This window comes from Dermacentor andersoni, chromosome 9, assembly GCF_023375885.2.
Source record: "Dermacentor andersoni chromosome 9, qqDerAnde1_hic_scaffold, whole genome shotgun sequence".
Taxonomy (NCBI): Eukaryota; Metazoa; Arthropoda; class Arachnida; order Ixodida; family Ixodidae; genus Dermacentor; species Dermacentor andersoni.
Genome location: NC_092822.1, coordinates 128,470,378 through 128,489,685, shown reverse-complemented (window position 1 = coordinate 128,489,685; position 19,308 = coordinate 128,470,378). Strand labels below are relative to the sequence as shown.

The 19,308-nt window shown below is 47.9% G+C and overlaps 1 long non-coding RNA gene across 1 annotated transcript; it reads right to left on the bottom strand.

Moving 5' to 3' along the window:
• Positions 1 to 4,538: 4,538 nt before the first annotated feature.
• Positions 4,539 to 6,619, bottom strand: LOC129384439 (uncharacterized). The gene is made up of 3 exons (XR_008612159.2): positions 6,250 to 6,619; positions 5,045 to 5,146; positions 4,539 to 4,672 (listed from the first exon to the last, which is right to left on the bottom strand). It is a non-coding gene; the product is annotated as an uncharacterized lncRNA (long non-coding RNA).
• Positions 6,620 to 19,308: the final 12,689 nt, after the last annotated feature.

The following is a 19,308-nucleotide window of genomic DNA, read 5'->3' as shown; positions in this document are numbered from 1 at the left end:
TGCGCGGCGAATCACTCGGTCGTGTTCAGCCCCTTGACCCGCTTCACATTCTCGATGTTTCCGACGACGCGGCATGTTATGAACTCGACGCCCTCACTTCTCCCGTGCCGTGCACATCATCATCATCATCATTGTCGTCGTCGACGTCAGACGTTCTTGAATCTGTCGTAGACGCCGATTTGCCGCCTCCATATCGCCAGCAAGTCCTCGCGCTTCTTCAGAATGTTCGCTCGTCGTTTGACTGTGACCAACTATCTCTGGGGCGTACGGCAACCGTCACTCACAGCGTACACACTGGTTCCCATCCTCCTTTACGCCAGCGACCATATCGCGTATCGACAGCCGAGCGACAGATCATTAACGAGCAGGTCGACGACATGCTGCACCGTGGCGTCATTCGCCCTTCCCACAGTCCTTGGGCGTCTCCTGTAGTATTAGTACGCAAGAAGGACGGGTCAATACGCTTCTGTGTGGATTACCGTCGACTCAATAAGATTACTCGTAAAGATGTCTATCCGCTGCCTCGGATAGATGACGCCCTCGACTCCTTGCAAGGCGCGGAGTACTTCTCATCTTTGGATCTTCGCTCCGGCTGTTGGCAAGTGCCGATGGCAGATGATGACTGTGAGAAGACAGCTTTCATCACGCCCGATGGCTTGTACGAATTTACCGTAATGCCATTCGGGCTCTGCAACGCGCCCGCTACTTTCGAACGTATGATGGACACCATCCTACGCAACTACAAGTGGAAAACATGTCTGTGCTACCTTGATATCGTGGTGTTTTCACCAGATTTCCCGACGCACCTCGTTCGCTTGCGTGAGATACTGACCTGCCTTACCTCTGCTGGCCTCCAACTTAACATCAAAAAGTGCCGTTTTGCTGCTCGCAAGTTAACAATATTGGGTCACGTTGTATCGAAGGACAGTGTGCTTTCTGACCCAGCCAATCTTCGCGCGGTCGCAGAGTTTCCGACGCCCACTACTATTAAGGCGCTCCGCCGCTTTATAGGGCTGTGCTCTTAGTTTCGGCGTTTTGTGCGCAATTTTGCGGCTATTATTGCACCACTGACCAATTTGCTTACCGCTACCAACGGCATCTCCGCGTGGTCAACTTCCTGTGACGAAGCCTTCCAGCAACTACGTCGCCTACTTACTTCGCCACCGATTCTTCGACACTACGATCCCACAGCGCCTACAGAGGTACATACGGACGCCAGCGGTATCGGACTTGGTGCAGTCCTCGCACAACGGAAAGACGGCTATGACGAGTACGTCGTCGCATATGCGAGCCTTACTTTAAAGAAGGCAGAAGCCAACTACTCAGTAACAGAAAAGGAGTGCTTGGCCATTATTTGGGCGCTCGTCAAATTTCGTCCATACCTATATGGTCGCCCTTTTGACATTGTCACCGACCACCATTCACTTTGCTGGCTGTCCTCGTTGAAGGATCCGTCAGGTCGCCTAGGCCGATGGGCACTCCGCTTAAAAGAATATGATATCCGCGTTGTCTACCGATCGCGCAGAAAGCACTCTGACGCCGATGCGCTTTCCCGATCGCCACTACCTTGTGATGTGGCTTCAGTGTCTCCGCTCTTCGCATCCATGTCAGCCTTCAACGTCGCTGATATGCCGGACGAGCAGCGTAAGGATCCCCTGCTTTCAACTATGCTGAATTTCCTCCACGACCCATCCGCCACACCCTCTTCTCGAACACTTCGTCGCCAAGCCGCTCACTTTACTGTCCGCGACAACGTTCTTTACCGCAGAAATTATTTGCCTGATGGTCGCAAATGGCTCCTGGTGATACCACGACACATGCGTTCTGACATATGCGCTTATTTTCATGCTGCTCCTCATAATGGTCACGCCGGTGTTCTGAAAACGTATACTCGGCTAAGGCAGCGTTTCTACTGGCACGGCATGTATCACTTCGTGCGCCAGTACGTGCGCGCTTGCACGGCGTGCCAACGGCGTAAAATTCCACAGCGCCCTCCTGGTGAGCTACAGCCGCTGCCCTGCCCGGCTCGGCCCTTCGATCGCGTCGGCATAGGCCTATATGGGCCACTTCCCTGCAGCTCCTCGGGTAACCGATGGATAATTGTAGGTGTCGACCACTTGACGCGCTACGCCGAGACTGCCGCACTCCCGGCGGCCTCTGCGCGCGAAGTTGCGTTCTTCTTCTTGTGGAACTTCGTTCTTCGACATGGCGCACCACGCGAACTGCTCAGCGACAGGGTACGTGTCTTCTTGTCCGAAGTCACCCAAGCCCTTCTCGCTGCATGCAGCATCGTTCACCGCAAGTCTACAGCCTACCACCCGCAAACGAACGGCTTGACAGAGAGGTTCAACCGCACACTCGGTGACATGTTGACTATGTACGTCGCCTCGGATCACAGTAACTGGGACACTGTTTTGCCGTTCGTCACGTATGCCTATAATACGGCCACACAAGCTACCACTGGCTTTTTGCCCTTTTTTCTGCTGTATGGACGAGAGCCCTCGAGTACTATGGACACAATGCTCCCATACCGACCCGACGCTTCCGAATGCACGCCTGTGTCTGAAGCCGCCAAATACGCCGAGGACTGTAGGCAGCTCGCGCGAACCCTTACGACCGCTGCTCAAGGTCGTCAAAAGCTGCGGAGTGACAGTGGAGCGCTTACACCAGTTTTCCCGACTGGTTCCCTTGTTTGGTTGTGGGTCCCGCCTCACAGCCCTGGCCTTTCAACCAAACTCCTTGCACGCTATGATGGCCCCTACCGCGTCATAGACCGTACTTCCGCTGTCACCTATGTTGTAGAACCTGTGGCACCTTCACCCGACCATAGGCATCGCGGGCGTGACACGGTTCATGTCAACCGACTTAAGCCGTACTATGACCCCCTCATCCTACCTACGCCGTAAGTCGCCAGGATGGCTCCTCTTCTCTCCCGGGGGCCATTGTGGTGAAGAGGAAGACGAAGAAGGCACTCTCGTGTTGGCTGTGCGCGCGATCAGCGTTCGCCTACTGCCAGTGCGACTAGACTGTGCCTAGTGTCTTGTAATAAATCATCTTATTACAACAGAAATAAGTAAAGAATGTGTAAAATACATTCCCGTAAATCTGAGTACAGGGGGCCGGATGGGGCAGGTATGTTTTATTTGTTTGACGTGGCAAGCAGGAAGGTTACATATATTTTTCTGTTTACCGATGACCTACCTATGTAAAACTAAAAGCGCAAAAATACACCCAGGAGATACATGCTGCTTGAAGAAAAAAAATATTTGTTCTCCAAAGGGAACCGTATAATAGCATAGTTGAATAAATGCCGACGCTGCGGCCGCAATTCACGCGCAATCACCTGAGCGGCATTTAAAAAAAAGGAAATAAAGAATAAAAAGAAGGCATCTATTCCTAAGGCATAACTATATGTCATATGTAGTTATAAACATCGTTTGGGCAGTCTGAACGCATATACCAGCACTCGAAGTTGTATCGATGACCCTTCAGAGAGGTATCGCCAGCAGTTTAAACGGCGCGACCTTCATGCGACCCAATCCACTTGGATCGTAGCGCCGCCGCAGTGTTTATCGTCGTTGTGAAGCATGCGCCGCCCCAGCCGCTTCTCCCACTGGAGTGCACACTGTAACCCTGACTGTCCCTATTTCAACTTGCACACTTGCCGTGAGTCGCTTTACACGCCTTTCTCAGGCGCGTCAAAGGCGGGCCTCCTGCTTTGCGGCATTATCTTTCCGTACTCCGTCGAGCAGGGCACATGCGGCCCTTATGAAAATGGTTATGTCCTTTATGTTTACTGTATGTTTCCCGAAGTTCACATGAGGAAACGTCCTTTATGTTTCCTCCACGTTGAAATTTGGCCACTGCTTTTATGTTTCCTTCATGTGTCCTCCCTTTATGTATCCCTTATGTTACCGTCCTTTATGTTTCCTCCATGTTGAAATTTGGCCACTGCTTTTATGTTTCCTTCATGTGTCCTCCCTTTATGTATCCCTTATGTTACCGTCCTTTATGTTTCCTCCATGTTGAAATTTGGCCACTGCTTTTATGTTTCCTATATGTGTCCTTCCTTTGTGCATCCTTTACGTTACCGTCCTTTATATTTCCTCCATGTTGAAATTTGGCCACTGCTTTTATGTTTCCTTCGTATGTCCCACCTTTATGCATCCTTTATGTAGCCCCAGTGATTAAATCCTCTATTTCGCGTAGACATGCATAGATGAAGAGTTCCCTGTACCCATTTTATATTTATGCACTTTTTGTGAGTTTTAATGTTTTGCATTGGTTTCATTGTAAAGTTACTGTTCCCTACATGATGCAGTATAAGGATTGGAACACTGCTACGGCACAGAAATTCATGCCAATTCGTTAAAGTTACAAACTAATTGGCCTTCATATAATATTTATGTATAACACTTGAGTACCATTGTACGTTCTTCACTGCAGTGCTGCTGTTCTAGTTATGTCTTTCTTATGAATATAAAATGTAATGTTTGATTGGAAAATTAGGTTATATTAGTGCTTACACTTTTAAAAGAAAGTTTTGACTATACTTTGTAAAGTCTGAAATTACGAGTAGTTTATTGGACTATCTGCATGTTACTTCAATTTGCCACGTCTGCTCACAGCAGACCTCTGGAATGCGGTGCTTGGATGAGAGCTCACAGGGCACCTGAAAAACGAAACAAAAGCCAATCTTTCTCACTTATTCAAAAATGTTCATATAAGCAAGAACAGCTTGGCCTGTATGCACAGCTAAGAAACTTGCAGCAGTCAAAAATAGCTCACAAAAACATCAGGGCAACACAGAAGCTTTTAACTAGTTGTTTGAAACAGACTGCACTGTTTGCCAGTCCACTCGGGTATGAAACTGCTCACAAATTATTTTAATCATTATTGCAGCAGCTGCTAAGTAGTACATGAACTGTACGAGTAGGCAACTGGCCAATAAACCTTTGTGTGGTACCTCAAGCATCGAGGTTCCCAAAGTTGAGGCCCTCACTATGCCACGAGCAAAAACTAGTGCAGCTAGTTTTTTACTCACCTTGTAAAAGCATGCAGGTCAAGTGCATCATTGTGCGATCCAGTATGTAGCAGTGCAGCAGGTTCCTACAGGTTGTAGGCTTGACTCCAGAACCCGCATAACCTTCAACAGTAAGAAAGGTTTAATTTATTGCGACGTGAAGCTTCAAGCGTGTGATTTACAGTGTCATGTGGAATTGAAATAAAAAAAGGGACTCTCACATCAATCTGTGCCTGCTTGTACAGATGTCTCGTAGTTATAGCTCACGAGGTTACACTGTTATATTTTAAAATTCAGGCGGGAATAAAACCAGCAGCAAACATCAGAATATCTGTGAAATTATCACCAAAACCTAAATATGTAGAGAATCAAAACAATCGTTTATGAACGGTCTAAAACCTAGGCCGCGATTTTGTAGCGATGCCCTTTCCTATGCTACTCCTTTTCCTCAGTGGTCTGACTGACACTCCGCCATCATTATTGACTAGAACCGCCAGCTGTGAATGGTGGGCTATAAGAGAGGCAAACATCGAGTGGAAAGCATCGCAACAAAATCGCAGCCCTATTTACGCAGTGCTACAACCCACATACTTTCACAACAATCGCAGGAGCTGACATCCTGTTTTTCAGATCAAAATATTAATGAAAACGAGCGTCTGATTGACATGCCTCGATTAAAAAGAAATTTCGCTGTTGTAATATCGGTCTATATTTGCCGTGCAATATAGAAGACAAATACGCGAGCACGCCGAAGAACAGAAACAATGCAGACAGGTTCTCGCGAAGCTGGACTTCTAACTGAACTGCATCAATAAAATAATCTTCACATAAACTAATATCTGCTCAAGTGTAAAACACCGCAGTCGAGTGCCAACTCGCGATGCCCGTGACACATCGACATGCATTACACACGTAACTTGCGGAAATGCACATCTACGGAAGAATTTTGTGCTGGGAAACTACCGAGGAAACTGTAACTTTCAGCGTTTACGTAAATATTTGCCCATTAAGTCCCAACAATCGGCGGTGGTAGCACATCACTGCATAAAGCAAGTAAGCGGTGAGAAATAATACATTTCGCAGAAATTCCCCTCGTGAAACGCTTTGCTAAATGTGCAGAGCAACGTGGTTAACATACGCTACGAAAGTGTTCTGTTGTCGTTCCACAAAGCTTACTACATGAACCATAAGCTGCGAGAATGCGCGCAAGCGTCAGACCTGCTTACCTTCAATGCGGTCGGCGAACGGCTCCTTTGTCTCGCAGGCACCACGCGACGACGCTCTTCCCGGCGCGAATCCGGTCGAATTGCCGATGAACACCAGCGCACGAAAGCACAACTTTCAACAAATTCTTCCACGCACCAGAATTCGAAGTCACAGTACCAGGTATTTCACGAGCGAACGCGGACAGGCGAGAACAAAGGCAGCTCGGACGGGCGCTGTAGTACACATAAGACAGGCGTATCACATGAAACATAAGGCGAATGAATGGCGTTACACGAGTCCAGAGGTTTCCTGATGGTTAATGCACACGATACAGATCACAGTTTGTTTAGGCAGTTCGAAAATATGATTCAATTACCGTGTAACTGCAACGAGCACTCTCACCGCGCACACCAAGACAACGTGGCCCAACCGTCACACTGCGGCAGCGCCGCGCTGCGGTTAACAAGTGAATTTAGCCTCCGAGATCTACATTTTCTTTTAGAGCGGGCATTTTGTAAAAGCACGGCCTTCGAGACTTGAAAAAAGTCGTAGCTGGAAGGAAGACTAGTATTTAAACACAAATTATTGAGTTTAAAGTGTCTTGGTACGCTGCCTTGTTCTTTTAAAGTATATACAGAGATTTCAGACGAACTATGCGCGAACTTTTGCCGACGGACACGAGCCAATCAGCGCGCATCATGTGTAGCTCCGTCTCCTTGCGCTGGCGGACGGTGTGCGTGCAGCCGCGATAGCTGTGAGACCCACCGATCAGAAATTCGGAATCACCACACATATACACGCTTCTTATGGCGCCCAGTGGCGTGTTTTTGAGAATGTCAGGCCTTATCTTGAATAGGTGGAACCATATTTCCTCGTAGCGTAAGGAATAAAAGCGACAAAATGTGGCGATGGCTGGCTTGCAGCGGCAGCTGGAGCTTTGGCCAAAGTGAAACAGGCGTACTGCTTGCATGCTCGCGTAATCAAATACAGCCATACTCCACACACAACTTTCATACTCAGTCAACTCACAATTATAAATTATTCACTTGTACGCCCAAGCAAGCATTTACGGGATCCGCGCTGCCCTCATGCAATCACATGCAGTTCTGAAAAGAAAGGCACTTTTAGCATCGACCGCCGGTTATGCATTGGTTAGTGACCGTACTTTTGTGTATAATCTGTGTGAGTAGTAGAGGAAAGGTATCATGACAAGGCCGAGGGCTGAAAAAAAACATTGCGTAGAAAAAGCAACATGTCAAAAAGTGCTTCGAAGACCACGGTTTTGAGGTGGAGCAGTGGCAGCGTCTCCCAATGTTCGAGTTTTTTTTTTTCAGTTTAGAGTATCAGAAACGTTATAGATAATCAATTTCAGTACATTCTTTCGAACTAAGCGTTCTGAAAGTTAGCGGCAGCTCCAGTTCAGCTTTGGAGGTGGCAGCGCTTGTATTTGCCGCTGATGGCTGCAAAAAAATCTTACGAGCGTAATATAGAGACAATCGTAATGTACGTATTAGATATTTATGTGTAGTGAGGCCATCATGAAACCAATACAACACCGCGAACAGCTACTTAAATGGTTGTATAATCATATAAACGGCGGATTGGCCGCGGAGGCGTCCGCCTCTTTTTCGGTTCATGTAGCGCAAGCCATCGAACACTGCGCGTCGTGCCACCGCGTCTCCAGCCGCCGCACAATTGTTATTTGTCGTGAGAGATTATTCGCTGCATGAGGCTTTGGTGTACGTATGTACTGTTGATGGCGCGTGGTGATCAATACAGCCAAGATAGATAGGGAGGGGGAGGCAGGTACACCCCCCCATTTCTTTTACTGTGATACGCCAGTAGTTAAAGTTAATACATCTTTCATGTAGACGATCTATCTGTAGCATGTGTAAAAACATAATCATTGGGCGCACTCTATGTTACCTGGAGGTGCACTCGAGGGTAACACAGCTAGGTAACATAGAGTGCCCACACAGGTAACATAGTGCTTATATATAAGCCCGATATATAAATTAAGTAGATTATTTCCCAAACTGGAGGCGAAGCGGAGCATCTGAAAGGCGCCTGCTATGAGAAGCGTCTAAAACATTCAATCAACTATATTTAATAGTCTAGCTGGCACAAAACTTTCATAAAATTCTTGCATATTAGGTTAAATACTGCAGATTTCTGCATCTGACTTGCTACTGGAGAATAGCAGGTTGAAAAAGTAAGAAATACTTTATATATTAAGGGAATGCATAGCATAAATCATTATATACACCATCCTATTTCATGGCATGCTCAATTTTCCGCACAATATAGGCACAATTAGTGCCGGTCGGCATGTCTAGTGGGAGCGGGGCAAGCAGTGCCTTTTCCCTGAATCTGCCAGTGACTAACATACAGTACAGACAGATCTAACTGTACTATGCTCACTGCTCACTGCGTACATTCTGTTACCTACATGTGCACTCAAGTGCACATGTAGGTAACATATATAGAGTGCATGCGCACCATACATGGATTAATGCTCTATGTTACCTACGTATGCACTGAAGTGCACACCTAGGTAACATCCCGCCGTAAACACAAAGGGCACACCCTACAATAATTATAGTAAGGGTTGTTTTCTTGGGGCAAATGAAAGGATAAGTCAAGATTTAGTATTACAATGACTCTGCAGAGTGTATCAATGGCTGTCACACTGTACAGATATATCTGCCTGTGTTATATGTACAGACAGTTGTTATGTGCACTCTATGTCACCTACATGTGCACTCAAGTGTACACTCAGGTAACGCAAAGAGCACACCCAGTTAACATCCTGCCGTAAACATAAAGGACACATCCTAGAGGCATAATAAAGGTCACTTCCTCGAGGTATACGTTAGGATGAGTAAACATGTGGTACACACAAAGTTGGCGTCCCGGAGGTCACACAAAGGACAAGGAATCATAAAGGTCACATAGGGCACAAGAAGGAAACATAAAGGAAACATAAAGGCAATGACCATTTTCATAGGGGGGGGCTTTCTTGCACCTGCACTTTCCCTCAGTTGAATGCGTTGTAATCAACAAATAAAATAGCAAACATTCTTCTTAAAACTTCTTGTGCGCAAACAAAGAGGGACGAAGAATAAGAGCAACACTAGGACGAGTGGTGACAGTGCGGCGAAAGCTTACAAGCGCATACATTCTGACGATTGCAGTAGAGTGTACTAGAATACAGTTGCGTAGGACGAGCTGCTGGGACGGCTTTGCAGTGGGGCGCGACGACGACGAAAAACACTGTGGCCGCGCTGAATATTGCCAGGCTTTGTTTATGCTTGGGAGCACGACTCCGTCACAAAGTTCGAGACACGCCGGCGAAGGCGATAAAAGCACCGTGCTGGAATCACGGGAAATCGGACCGCGTCGGTGAAGAGATGTGACGCGTAGAGCAATCGTCTGCGGAAGAGGGGATTCCCATGAACGCTGGCCGACGAGTTCCTCGAGCGTCTGCATTTCGGGTCCTTCCTCCAGATTTGCCTCGAACTACGCCGAGGACGCCTGGCTCCACACCAACACGGGCGGTGAATATGAGTACACACTTGGGGCTTTTATTTATGCTGTACCCTACCTGTTGAACTCTTAGTCCTTGTAGTTAATTATTTTCCAGAGTTTTGTTAATACACATGTGAATTGCATTGTGAGGAGCATAGCCGAAGTACGCATGTGTGAATGTAACTACCTTATTTCAGGAATATATTTTGTGGAATTTGGCAACTCTGGGCTTTGATTCTGTCTTTGGACCACAACCGGCGTTCGCTGGCACCCCATAAGGCCTCTTATTAATTGTCCGTGCTTTCGTAGCGTTATTTTCGGAGGCTTATAAGTCGGCTTTGAAATTTGGCCCGGCGTTGGCGCCTCGTTCACGACACGTGTGACATGCAGCGAAGCGCGTCTCCACGCCTGTTTTGTCTCTGGTCCACAGGTATCATAACATCAATAAAAGTGGGGAAAGCCATTCCTACAAGTATGCGATAACGGGTGTAAAACCAATTGACACTAAATAAATAAGGGGTGTGTAAAAGTAACCTAAAGCGCTGATTTTAAAGAAGAACCAATAGGAAAAATAACATCCGGGCGCGGCAACTCTTAGGTGACATATCCTGACTAATGGCCATAGGAGTGAGGGGAACAAACAGAAAAAGATGGAGCGGGAATGATAGTTGCTGTAGTGACCAGAAAGAAAAGGCGACTTGTGCAATACATTCAGACCACCCACCAACAGCAGCAACGCGAGCCGTCCCTCAGGAAGACGGAAAAGAAATTTCCCAAAAGAAGGAACAGAAAACAATTGAGAAAAACCTGTACCGAGCGAGAAAATAAAAGAGCAAAAATTTTAAAAAAATACGTAAATGACACGAGGTGGCAATTGAACCATCACCCCGAGCCGAATCAGGGGATGCCTATGTTTGGAAGGAGGGTGCAGGGAACGGCACTCCAGTGCACAGGACCATAGCACAGCCGTCGGGCGGACACCGGCGCCACGCACCGCGGCCCAAGACGCCGGGCCAACTTGCCCACACATCCGCGCAAAAACAGCATGTAAGGTCACAGCATACCTATGCACAGCGGTGCCAAACTGCCCGGGAGACGCCACCCCTGCGCCCCAGTTCCCTTATAAGGCTAAAGCCGAAAGCGCAAGCACATGCTCCTGCAGACTCCTGCTGGGCTCTCGGGCCCTGCCATTATCATCATAATAATACTCGAAAGTCATATCAGCGAGGTGACCCGCGCACCGATACCACGTTCTGACGCATCGCTGCGCGTCTCAGATGATAGTCTGTTTGTTAGTTTTTCTTTTCATGGGTTTGGCCCTCCAAGGCTCTGGAGAGCCACGATCACCGCAGCCCGCTGGCGAAGAAGAGAAGACAAAACTTCCTTCATTTCCGAAGCAACGCCTGCTTCCAAGAAGCTGGATGCGCGGGGCCAATGATTGTCCTCAGTCGGGCCAATTCGAGCGGCTGTCCCAGTCGCGGGATAGCAGAGTCAGCCTCGCCTCTGAGCCAAACCTGGGCGACTTTCGACAGGGTCCACACTCGGTGAGAATAAAGTGTTAACGTTGCGCATTCAGGCAACGGACCAGGGCATGTATTGCGCATATACACGCGACTTGCCAAATCATCGACTGGCACTGCGTGACCTGCCCTAGAGCACTGCCTGAAAAGCAGGGATGAGTGAACGCTGCGGTAGAGGCGCGCTGCGTCGATTACAATATATCAATCCGGGGAAAGCCCCCTGCCAGTCCGGCACCGCTTCTGGACTAGGGCCTGGACCGAACTGGATTGGGGCGTCTCCGCCCCAGCCCATTTCGCTCGCAGTGCCCTCGAAAATTTTTTGCGCATGTGGCGCCTCATCGGGAGAGCGTCATTCGGCCCAATCGACCATTGCCTAGTACACTCTAGGCCGCACGCAGGAGGGGTAGTTCATACGGTCAGCAGTATATTTATTTATTAATTTATTCGGTAGACCTACATCGCCTTTACGGCATTATCGTAGGGGGGTTAAAATACAGGTGGTCACAATGGAAACATATTCAGCAACATCAAAATAATACATCAGTAAATACAGCATTATTTAAGCGCTGAAATTCGCAAAAGCGGAAGACAAACTAAGAAAGTACAAAACAAAGTAAGTAACAATGTAACTAACAAAAAAATTTGCGTATGTGCAGAGATTAATAATAGAACAATCAAAGAATATGGCTCTCAAGAGCATTTTCAAAACTAGAAGCGGCCATCACTTCATTAGGGAGCTCATTTTAATCGTTAATCGTGTTAGGAAAACATGAATACTTAAACACATTGGTACGGCACCAATAAGCTCTAATTTTGTTAGCGTGGTCTCTCCTAGATGAAACGTGATGCGGCTCCTTGATGAACAGTGTTTTGTCGATACCAGTTTTACTTTTATATATATTATGAAGGAATTTCAATCTTAGGATTTTCCTGCGTGAAAGAGTTTTCCGACCCAACCCTTCCCGTATTCCGGATCCTCTGATAGTAAAATTATAATTTCCTGTTACGAAGCGTGCTGCTTGCTTCTGCACACGTTCTAATTTTGGTGAGAGGTTTTTAGTGTATGGATCCCAGATAACGCACGCATATTCTAGAATAGGCCTGACGTTTGTGAAATACAAGGTTGCCTTCAGTGATGAAGGAGAATGCTTAAAATTTCGTCGGAAAAAGTGAAGAAGACGGTAAGCTTTCGCGCTAATTGAGTTAACATTATTAGTCCAGTCAAGCGTTTCAGAAAACGTAACTTTGAGATACTTAACATCCTTAGCGGTACTGAGTGCAATATTATTTACGCAATAGGAACTGGGGACTTTAGTCTTTTTCTTTGTAAACTGCACATGGTAGCATTTACCAGTATTCAGAGTCATCTGCCACCGCTTGCACCAGATAGATACTTTTTCAAGGTCGTCCTGTAAGACAGACATATCGGCATGACATTTCACTGTACGATACATGACGCAGTCGTCAGCATACAGTCTAATTGTTGATTTAAGGCCTACTACTAAATCATTAATATAAACAAGGAACAAAAGTCGCCCAAGCACAGAGCCCTGGAGCCGACGTGCATTGGAGCCGATGTCACCCATTAAGAACAACTTTCTGTTTGCGAAGGTGTAAATAGTCCTTTATCCAGCCGAGAGTATGTTCAGGAATGCCTAGGAATGATAATTTTAAGAAAAGTAGATTGTGCGGGACGCCATCAAATGCTTTCCGCAGATCAAGAAAGAGTGCATATATCTGTTCACCACGGTCCAGGCCGAGTGCAATGTCGTGAGTGAATTCGGCTAGTTGTGTTACGAACGAAAAACCAGAGCGGAACCCATGCTGAGTCAAGGTGAAAAAGTTATTTGCTTGAAAATGTTTCATCAGATTAGAGTACAGGACATGTTCGAGAGTCTTACAACAAACGGAAGTTAAAGATACCGGCCTGTAATTGCCTACGTGTGTACGATCACCCTCTTTAAATATCGGAGTCACGTTGTCTGTCTTCCAATCTTTGGGCAGCATTTGATTATCTAGTGACTGGTTGAAAAATATTGCTAAGAAAGGCACTATCTGTCTCGAACAGTGTTTCGAAACATGATTAGAAATTCCATCGGGTCCGTGAGCTGAATGCAGGTTCAGGTTAAACAAAAAAGCCTCCACTCCTTCCTTGCTCACGGCAATGTTTTCCATTTCCGGTAATCGTGTCGGTGTGTAAGAAATAGCAATGCTACAAGGCTTTATAAAAACTGAATGAAAATACTTGTTGAAAGCTTCTGCTTTTCTTTTGTCTTCTTTAATTAGGTTACCATCATTTGTGATGGCTGGGATGCCAGTGTCATCCTTCTTGTTGTTCTTGATACACCGCCAGACCTCCTTGCGATTCGTTTTTAGTTTATTTGCTAAGGCTTGTAGATATACATCCTTCGCAGCCTTCAATTCGCTTTTAAGTTTTGTGCTGATATCCTTTAGCTTTTTGAACATGCTTGGGTTTTTTGTTTTGCAATATATTTTGTAGGTTCGGGATTTTTTCGGAATTGATGAACGTAAATCCTTATTAATCCAGGGCTTACCCTTGCGGCGCTTATTCGAAACCACTTTAGACGGAACAAAATCTGAGGTCAACGAAAGCAGTTTATCCCTGAATATGACCCACAGACTGTCGATGTTACTAAATGAACTGTAATGCGCAAATATAGGCAGAAAATCTCATTAGGCTATCTCATTAGAGATAGCCTCATAATTACCTCTTTCATAAAATAATGCCTTTCTCCGCCGCATTTTGGTGAATTCTATTTTACTGCATCGAATAGTGCCCGAAACTACTTCATGGTCACAAATCCCTGGTACTGGTGCAATGAAGTCTATGATATCTTTCTCGTTACTAAAGACCAAGTCTAACACGTTTGCGTCTGTACATCCAAAACGAGTAGGAAAATCAACGAACTGGTAGAGCCGATAGGTCATTATTAGCTCGCAAGATGCCGAATGAAGCAATGACCTATTATTCTGTACAGGAAATAGGTCACGCCATTCAACATCTGGCATGTTAAAATCACCACTAAGAATTACCGTTTCAGATGACTGGGCTGAGAGTGACCATGAAAGGCTGATAAATGGTTCAACAGTGTTCAAATTAGGTGGTCTGTATAAATAACCGACCATAAGGGCGTTTCCATCTGAAAAGCATAGCCTGCACCATACAGACTCTGAGGTATCGTCAGCTGGAAGAACTGGTGCACTTTCAATTGTGTCCCCAACTAGAACAAACACCCCCCCCCCCCCTCCCCACGCATTTCGGTCCTTTCTATACGCAGCATAGTCTGATGGAAATACCTCATAATCTGCAATGTCAGGGTCTAGCCAGCATTCGGTGGCGATAACAATGTCAGGCTCCGAGATCGATAGAAGGCCTGCAAAATCATTGGTTTTATCCTTCAGGCTTCGACAGTTTACGACAATAAAAGAAAGTTGTTCGGGTCTATTTCTAATAAATCGGGAAGAAGGCTGTGTTGTTTGCTATTGCGTACATTTTCGAACAGAACCACTAGAGCCATCAAAAATATATGTTTTTCCACCCATCACCAGCTTGTTATACCTAAGCGTGTACTTCGTTTTCCGTTCCTGTGCATATGCGAGAAGACAATTTCTTGCCTGACGAACATGTTTAGAATAATCTTCACTTATTGAAAAGTTTGTTCTCTTAAGCTTAGAGGCAGCGGTCAAGACCCTTTGCTTATCTTTGAAAGCAGCGAACTTCACAATCACAGGCCTTTTTTTGTTAACGGCGTGTCTGCCAAGTCTGTGTGCCCTCTCTATAGCGGAGGTGTTAATTTCTATTTCAAGATTTTGCGCACAAAGCGAAATCACCTTGGACTCGGACTCGTTCCATGTTCGTTTTTCGGTGTCACCCAAACCAATGAAAAGTAAATTATTTCTACGTGATCTGTTTTCAATATCATCTTGTTTATCCAATACATTGCGTACGGTATCAGCCAGATTAGTGTCGTGTGCCCGCAAACCTTCCCTCCCATGGCCCTCGGTCAGAGTTTCAACCTTTTTTGTCATCTGCTCAATTTGCTCATGCAGTGTTTTCTGCTCCGACCTCAAAACTTCAAGCTCCGCGAGTATCTTGTCTTAGCCCTCCAGTAGTTTTTGTATGCATTTAATTGCCTTGAACAGTTCATGTTTCACGTTTCCCGAAAAAGTAGCCACGGACACTGCAGTGCTATTCGAGATGATGTCAGTCATGACAATGATCTGGCTTTCTCTGTTCTTTAGGAGAATGAAAACGCAGTGGCGTGGCATAGCTATTCACTGCACTGAGGCCAATAAGGCCGCCGCGTTCGCAAGTAGAAACCACGCTCTATCCACAGAGAGTCCTGGTACACAGGCCATGTTTTTCGGCTAGAGACGGACTTTACACAGCATGCAGTCAATTCACAGACATGGAGTTCACGAACCGCCAACGCAAGAAACCGTCGTACTTCATCACGCGGCCAAAAAGAGGGACCATGAAATTATTTTCCACAGGCTACCTAGCCATTTCGGGATCAGTGGAAATGATCAAGCAGACAAAGCTGCCAGAGAGTCACGTAAAGAACAACACAGGGTTCCCATTCTTCTTTCAAGTACAAACGCTGCAAGGCAGCTTCGTCACCTGGCATGCAAGCTATTTCAAACAGAGTAGAACACCCGAAATATAGGGCGCGCGAAGTTGTATGAAAGAACCTTTCGTTCCAACTCCGACCTACTCCCGTGCTTCACTGACGTGAGGCATCGCTTCAATACCGGCCGTAGTTGGAAGTGCCTTTCACGAAGCTGTACGCTACTTTGATTGGAATGACCGGCAGTGCTGCATGCGACGTCTGCGGCGTGGAGGAGGGACGGTGCATCGCCTGGTGTGCCACATGGAAAGCGCATATCGCTAGAAATGGAAGGAAGAGACTCCTCGAACATGCACAGCGAGCACCGCAATGTCGAATAAAAAACGGAAGCGGCGCGCAGGCGGTCTTGGAGGCTTCATTGGTTTCGACGGTGCAGTGCATGGTGTGCCACATTGAAAGCTCATGTTGTAAAAATGCAAAAGAAGAGACGCCGGGAACATGCACGGCAAGCACCGCGGCATCGAAGCAGTAACGGAAGGGCCACCAAAGCGGTAGCGGATGTTTCAGTCGTCTCGATGGTGCGTTGCCTGTTGTGCCAAAGGGAAAGCGCACAAGGCTAGAGATGGAAAGAAGAGACGCCACGAACATGCACAGCCAGCCGCAGTGTCGAAGCACGAACGGATGGATGCGAAGGCGGTCTTGGAGGCTTCATTGGTCTCGATAGTGCGTCGCCTGGTATGGCAAAGAGAAAGCGCATATGGCTAGAGATGGAAAGAAGAGACGCTTCGAACATGCACAGCGAGCCGCAGTGTCGAAGCACGAACGGATGGGGCGCGAAGGCGGTCTTGGAGGCTTCATTGGTCTCGACGGTGCGTCGCCTAGTGGGCCAAAGGGAAATCGCATATTGCTAGCGATCGACAGAAGAGGCGCCTCGAACATGCACAGCGAGCACCGCAGTGTCGAAGCACAAACGGATGTGGCGCGAAGGCGGTCTTGGAGGCTTCATTTCTCTCGATGGTGCGTTGCCTGTTGTGCCAGAGGGAAAGCGCATATGGCTAGAGATGGAAAAAAGAGACGCCACGAACATGCACAGCGAGCCGCAGTGTCGAAGCACAAACGGATGTGGCGCGAAGGCGGTCTTCAAGGCTTCATTGGTCTCGACGGTGCCTCGCCTGGTGTGCCAAAGGCCAAGCGCATATGGCCACGGACACTGCAGTGCTCGGCACTGCATATGGCCACGGACACTGCACTACTGCAGTGCACTGCAGTGCAGGGAGAAGGTCTCGGAGGCTTCATTGGTCTCGACCGTGCGTCGCCTGTTGTGGCAAAACGAAAGCGCATATGTCTAGAGATGGAAAGAATAGACTCCTCGAACATGCACAGCGAGCACCGCAGTGTCGAAGCAGAAACGGAGGGGGCGCGAAGGCGGTCTCGGAGGCTTCATTGGTCTCGACAGTGCGTCGCCTGTTGTGGTAAAAGGAAAGCGCATATGGCTATAGATGGAAAGAATAGACTCCTCGAACATGCACAGCGAACACCGCAGTGTCGAAGCAGAAACGGAGGGGGCGCGAAGGCGGTCTCGGAGGCTTCATTGGTCTCGACGGTGTGTCGCGTGTTGTGCCAAAGAGAAAGCGCATATTGCTAGCGATTGACAGAAGAGACTCCTCGAACATGCACAGCGAGCACCGCAGTGTCGAAGCAGAAATGGAAGGGGCGCGAAGGCGGTCTCGGAGGCTTTATTGGTCTCGATGGTGCGTCGCCTGTTGTGGCAAAGGGAAATCGCATATTGCTAGCGATTGATAGAAGAGACTCCTCGAACATGCACAGCGAGCACCGCAGTGTCGAAGCAGAAATGGAAGGGGCGTGAAGGCTGTCTCAGAGGCTCCATTGGTCTCGACGGTGCGTCTCCTGTTGTGGCATATTGAAAGCGCATATTGCTAGCGATTGACAGAAGAGACTCCTCGAAAATGCGCAGCGAGCACCGCAGTGTCGAAGCAGAAACGGAGGGTGCGCGAAGGCGGTCTCGGAGGCTTCATTGGTCTCGACGGCGCGTCGCCTGTTAGCCCTTGGGAAAGCGCATATTGCTAACGATTGACAGAAGAGACTCATCGAACATGCACAGCGAGCACAGCAGTGTCGAAGGAGAAACGGAGGGGGCGCGAAGGCGGTCTCGGAGGCTTCATTGGTCTCGACGGTGTGTCGCGTGTTGTGCCCAATGGAAAGCGCATATTGCTAGCGATTTACAGAAGAGACGCTTTGAACATGCACTGCGAGCACCGCAGTGTCGAAGCAGAAATGGAAGGGGCGTGAAGGTGGTCTCGGAGGCTTCATTGGTCTCGACTGTGCGTTGCCTGTTGTGGCAAAGAGAAAGCGCATATTGCTAACGATTCACAGAAGAGACACCTCGAACATGCACTGCGAGCACCGCAGTGTCGAAGCCGAAACGGAGGGGGCGCGAAGGCGGTCTCGGAGGCTTCATTGGTATCGACGGTGTGTCGCCTGTTGTTCCCTAGGGAAAGCGCATACTGCTAGCGATTGACAGAAGAGGCTCCTCGAACATGCACAACGAGCACGGCAGTGTGGAAGCAGAAATGGAAGGGGCGTGAAGGCGGTCTCGGAGGCTTCATTGGTGTCGACTGTGCGTTGCCTGTTGTGGCAAAGAGAAAGCGCACATTGCTAGCGATTGACAGAAGAGACTACTCGAACATGCACAGCGAGCACCGCAGTGTCGAAGCAGAAATGGAAGGAGCGTGAAGGCGGTCTCAGAGGCTTCATTAGTCTCGACGGTGCGTCGCCTGTTGTGGCATATAGAAAGCGCATATTGCTAGAAATGGAAAGAAAAGAATCCTTGAACATGCACAGCGAGCACCGTAGACACGAAGCAGAAACGGAGGGGGAGTGAAGGCGGTCTCGGAGGCTTCATTGGGCTCGATGGTGCGTTGCCTGTTGTGGCAAAGGGAAAGCGCATATTGCTAACGATTCACAGAAGAGACACCTCGAACATGCACTGCGAGCACCGCAGTGTCGAAGCCGAAACGGAGGGGGCGCGAAGGCGGTCTCGGAGGCTTCATTGGTCTCGACGGTGTGTCGCCTGTTGTGGCAAAGGGAAATCGTATATTGCTAGCGATTGACAGAAGAGACTCCTCGAACATGCACAGTGAGCACCGCAGTGTCGAAGCAGAAATGGAAGGAGCGTGAAGGCGGTCTCGGAGGCTTCATTAGTCTCGATGGTGCGTCGCCTGTTGTGGCATATAGAAAGCGCATATTGCTAGAAATGGAAAGAAAAGAATCCTTGAACATGCACAGCAAGCACCGTAGACACGAAGCAGAAACGGAGGGGGCGCGAAGGTGGTCTCGACGGTGTGTCGCCTGTTGTGCCCAAGGGAAAACGTATAGTGCTAGCGATTGACAGAAGAGAGTCCTCGAACATGCACAGCGAGCA